This window comes from Palaemon carinicauda, chromosome 13, assembly GCF_036898095.1.
Source record: "Palaemon carinicauda isolate YSFRI2023 chromosome 13, ASM3689809v2, whole genome shotgun sequence".
NCBI classification, from domain to species: domain Eukaryota; kingdom Metazoa; phylum Arthropoda; class Malacostraca; order Decapoda; family Palaemonidae; genus Palaemon; species Palaemon carinicauda.
Window position 1 is genome coordinate 134163999 of NC_090737.1, and position 4995 is coordinate 134168993.

Consider the following 4995-nt stretch of genomic DNA (forward strand, 5'->3'; position numbering starts at 1 on the left):
GTTACAATTGTGTTCACTCTTAACTTTGATTTTCTTTAGAATAACTGCACTTTTTTAATACTTACTTACCGGTATATAAATATTATCAAATTAGAAAAATGTTATTTTCATTAGTAAAATAAATTTTTGAATATACTTACCCGATGATCATGTAGCTGTCAACTCCGTTGCCCGACAGAAATCTAAGGTCGGGATACGCCAGCGATCGCTATACAGGTGGGGGTGTACACAACAGCGCCATCTGTGAGTAGGTACTCAAGTACTTCTTGTCAACAAGAACTCAATTTTCTCCTCGGTCCACTGGTTCTCTATGGGGAGGAAGGGAGGGTCCTTAAATTCATGATCATCGGGTAAGTATATTCAAAAATTTATTTTACTAATGAAAATAACATTTTTCAATATTAATCTTACCCGATGATCATGTAGCTGATTCACACCCAGGGTGGTGGGTGGAGACCAGCATACATGTTAACATTAGAAGCTAAGTATCCCGTATTTCATTTTAGCAGTTATTCAAAATAACAAACATAAAATAAATAAGTACCTGGTAAGGAAGTCGACTTGAACTATTACTCTGCCTTTTTTAAGTACGTCTTCCTTACTGAGCCTAGCGGTCCTCTTAGGATGCTGAACGACTCCTAGGTGCGGAAGTATGAAGGGCTGCAACCCATACTAAAGGACCTCATCACAACCTCTAATCTAGGCGCTTCTCAAGAAAGAATTTGACCACCCGCCAAATCAACCAGGATGCGGAAGGCTTCTTAGCCTTCCGTACAACCCAAAAAACAACAATAAAAAGTATTTCAAGAGAAAGATTAAAAAGGTTATGGGATTATGGGAATGTAGTGGCTGAGCCCTCACCTACTACTGCACTCGCTGCTACGAATGGTCCCAGGGTGTAGCAGTTCTCGTAAAGAGACTGGACATCTTTGAGATAGAATGATGCGAACACTGACTTGCTTCTCCAATATGTTGCATCCATAACACTCTGCAGAGAACGGTTCTGTTTGAAGGCCACTGAAGTAGCGACAGCTCTAACTTCATGTGTCCTTACCTTCAGCAAAGCAAGGTCTTCTTCCTTCAGATGAGAATGTGCCTCTCTAATCAGAAGCCTGATGTAGTAAGAAACTGCGTTCTTAGACATCGGTAGAGCAGGCTTCTTGATAGAACACCATAAAGCTTCAGATTGTCCTCGTAATGGCTTTGTCCGTCTTAAATAGTACTTAAGAGCTCTTACTGGGCAAAGTACTCTCTCTAGTTCGTTCCCCACCAAGTTGGACAGGCTTGGGATCTCGAACGACTTGGGCCAAGGACGGGAAGGAAGCTCGTTTTTAGCCAAAAAACCGAGCTGCAAGGAACATGTAGCCGTTTCAGATGTAAAACCTATGTTCCTGCTGAAGGCATGGACCTCACTGACTCTTTTAGCTGTTGCTAAGCAAACGAGGAAAAGAGTCTTTAACGTGAGATCCTTAAAAGAGGCTGATTGAAGCGGTTCGAATCTTGATGACATCAGGAACCTTAAAACCATGTCTAGGTTCCAGCCTGGTGTGGACAACCGACGTTCCTTTGAGGTCTCAAAAGACCTAAGGAGGTCCTGTAGATCTTTGTTGGTGGAAAGATCCAAGCCTCTGTGGTGGAAGACCGCTGCCAACATACTCCTGTAACCCTTGATCGTAGGAGCTGATAGGGATCTTACATTCCTTAGATGTAACAGAAAGTCAGCTATCTGTGTTACAGAGGTACTGGTTGAGGAAACTGCATTCGTCTTGCACCAGCTTCGGAAGACTTCCCATTTTGACTGATAGACTCTGAGAGTGGATGTCCTCCTTGCTCTGGCAATCGCTCTGGCTGCCTCCTTCGAAAAGCCTCTAGCTCTTGAGAGTCTTTCGATAGTCTGAAGGCAGTCAGACGAAGAGCGTGGAGGCTTGGGTGTACCTTCTTTACGTGAGGCTGACGCAGAAGGTCCACTCTTAGAGGAAGAGTCCTGGGAACGTCCACTAGCCATTGCAGTACCTCGGTGAACCATTCTCTCGCAGGCCAGAGGGGAGCAACCAACGTCAACCGTGTCCCTTCGTGAGAGGCGAACTTCTGAAGTACCCTGTTGACAATCTTGAACGGAGGGAACGCATACAGGTCTAGATGGGACCAATCCAGCAGAAAGGCATCCACGTGAACTGCTGCTGGGTCTGGAATCGGGGAACAATACATCGGGAGCCTCTTGGTCATCGAGGTAGCGAATAGATCTATGGTGGGCTGACCCCACAGGGCCCATAGTCTGCTGCAAACATTCTTGTGAAGGGTCCACTCTGTGGGGATGACCTGACCCTTCCGGCTGAGGCGATCTGCCATGACATTCATGTCGCCCTGAATGAACCTCGTTACCAGCGAAAGCTTTCGATCTTTTGACCAAATGAGGAGGTCCCTTGCGATCTCGAACAACCTCCTCGAATGAGTCCCTCCTTGCTTGGAGATGTAAGCCAAGGCTGTGGTGTTGTCGGAGTTCACCTCCACCACCTTGTTTAGCTAGAGGGACTTGAAGTTTATCAAGGCCAGATGAACTGCCAACAGCTCCTTGCAATTGATGTGAAGTGTCCTTTGCTCCTGATTCCACGTGCCCGAGCATTCCTGTCCGTCCAGTGTCGCACCCCAGCCCGTGTCCGATGCGTCCGAGAAGAGACGGTGGTCGGGGGTCTGAACAGCCAATGGTAGACCTTCCTTGAGAAGAATGCTGTTCTTCCACCACGTCAGTGTAGACCTCATCTCTTCGGAAACAGGCACTGAGACCGCCTCTAGCGTCATGTCCTTTCTCCAGTGAGCAGCTAGATGATACTGAAGGGGGCGGAGGTGGAGTCTCCCTAACTCGATGAACTGGGCCAGCGATGAAAGTGTCCCTGTTAGACTCATCCACTGCCTGACTGAACATCGGTTCCTTCTCAGCATTCTCTGGATGCATTCTAGGGCTTGATTGATCCTTGGGGCCGACGGAAAAGCCCGAAAAGCTCGACTCTGAATCTCCATACCTAGATAGACAATGGTCTGGGATGGTACGAGTTGGGACTTCTCTATATTGACCAGGAGGCCCAATTCCTTGGTCAGATCCATAGTCCATCTGAGATTCTCCAGACAGCGACGACTTGACGGAGCTCTTAAAAGCCAGTCGTCCAAATAGAGGGAGGCTCTGATGTCTGCCAAGTGAAGGAATTTGGCAATATTCCTCATCAGTCTGGTAAACACAAGATGTGCCGTGCTTAGGCCAAAGCACAGGGCTTGGAACTGGTACACAACCTTTCCAAAGACGAACCTTAGGAAAGGTTGGGAGTCTGGATGGATGGGGACGTGAAAGTATGCGTCTTTCAGGTCTAACGAGACCATCCAGTCCTCCTTCCTGACCGATGCTAGGACCGACTTCGTCGTCTCCATCGTGAACGTCTGCTTGGTGACAAAAGCATTGAGAGCACTGACGTCCAGCACCGGTCTCCAACCTCCTGTCTTCTTCGCTACCAGGAAGAGACGGTTGTAGAAGCCCGGGGATTGATGGTCCCGGACTATGACTACCGCTCCCTTTTGTAGCAAGAGCGACACCTCTTGTTGCAACGCTAGCCTCTTGTCCTTCTCCTTGTAGTTGGGAGAGAGGTTGATGGGAGATGTAGCTAGAGGGGGACTGCGGCAGAACGGAATTCTGTACCCCTCCTTTAGCCACTTCACAGACTGAGCGTCTGCACCTCTGCTCTCCCAAGCTTGCCAGAAGTTCTTGAGCCTGGCTCCCACTGCTGTCTGGAGAGGAAGGCAGTCAGATCCTGCCTTTTGCGGACTTGGAACCCTTCTTGGATTTGCCACGGTGACTGTCGGCACGGGTACCTCCTCTGCTGGAGGTTCTGCCACGAAAGGGCGGGATGAACCTAGTTGCTGGTGTGTCTACTGCTGCAGGACGGAAAGGTCTAGGCACGGAAGGTAAGGTTTTAGCCTTACGTGCGGAAGATGTCATCAGATCATGGGTATCCTTCTGGATAAGCGAGGCAGCCATCCCCTTGATCAGCTCCTCCGGAAACAGACACTTGGAGAGAGGAGCAAACAACAACTCCGACTTCTGGCAAGGAGTGATACCAGACGACAAGAAGGAGCAAAGATGTTCTCTCTTCTTAAGCACTCCCGACACGTACGAAGCCGCAAGTTCACCAGACCCATCCCGAATGGCTTTGTCCATGCTAGACATGATCAGCATGGCAGAGTCCTTATCCGAAGGGGAAGTCTTTCTGCTTAACGCTCCCAAACACCAATCGAGGAAGTTGAAGATCTCAAAAGCACGAAAGACTCCCTTCAACAGATGATCCATGTCAGAAAAAGGACTAGCAGATCTTCGATCGTCTCATAGCCAGCCTGCGGGGAGAGTCAACCAGACTTGAGAAGTCGCCCTGGGCAGAGGCAGGAACTCCCAAGCCGGGTTCCTCTCCCGTGGCATACCAGACGCTCGACTTGGAAGCAAGCTTGGTAGGCGGAAAGATGAAAGGAGTCTTTCCCAGTTGCTTCTTGGACTGCAACCACTCTCCCATAACCCTCAAAGCTCTCTTGGATGAGCGTGCGAGGACAAGCTTGGTGAAGGCAGGAGCAGCAGACTGCATGCCCAGAGCAAACTCGGAGGGAGGAGAGCGAGGGGTTGCAGACACAAACTGTTCTGGATACAAGTCCCTGAACAAGGCAAGGACTTTATGAAAGTCTAAGGAGGGAGGCGTAGACTTGGGCCCCTTCTAAGTCGGAGTGCGGTTCATCCAAATGTGCAGCTTCGTCATCCGATACTCCATCATCCGAAAGCTGAGTAGGAAGTGGCAAAGGTGGAGCAGAAAGCTGAACGGCTGAATCCGGCAGCACGGGTGCATGGGTAGCTGCTGCGGATCCAACATCATGCCGCTGCTGGTCAGTCTGCGAGCTGGCAACAACAAAAGCAGAGTGCTGGTGCGTGGGAGGGGTTGCCGTGGGTTGCGGAGCATGCCGTATGGG